The sequence below is a fragment of the Trachypithecus francoisi genome, unplaced genomic scaffold, assembly GCF_009764315.1.
Source record: "Trachypithecus francoisi isolate TF-2019V2 unplaced genomic scaffold, Tfra_2.0 Lachesis_group7, whole genome shotgun sequence".
Classification (NCBI taxonomy): Eukaryota; Metazoa; Chordata; class Mammalia; order Primates; family Cercopithecidae; genus Trachypithecus; species Trachypithecus francoisi.
The window spans coordinates 59,409,678-59,410,033 of NW_022681472.1; positions in this window are offsets into that span (position 1 = coordinate 59,409,678).

The following is a 356-nucleotide window of genomic DNA, read 5'->3' on the forward strand; positions in this document are numbered from 1 at the left end:
GACCTTTCCTGACCCCAACCATAATACCTAAGATAGCAACACTATTCCCCAAATTCTGCTGTAGTTTTATTTATAGCATTAAATACCTGAAATTATATTATGCATATATTTCCTTTTCTGTCCCTTACACCAAGATGAAAATTGCCTGAGGGCAGGAATACTGTCTGGCTTATTTGCTATATCCTCAGTGCTTGGCGACATACCTGGCAAAGAGCAGGAACTGAGTGATTATTGGTTGTTGAATGACTGAAATTGAGTTCTCTTCTCTCAGAACTCTTACCAGGCTTTGTAAGATATTCCTTACATGTTCTTAATCTATAGCTGTGATTATTTAATGCATTTATCACACAAGCTTG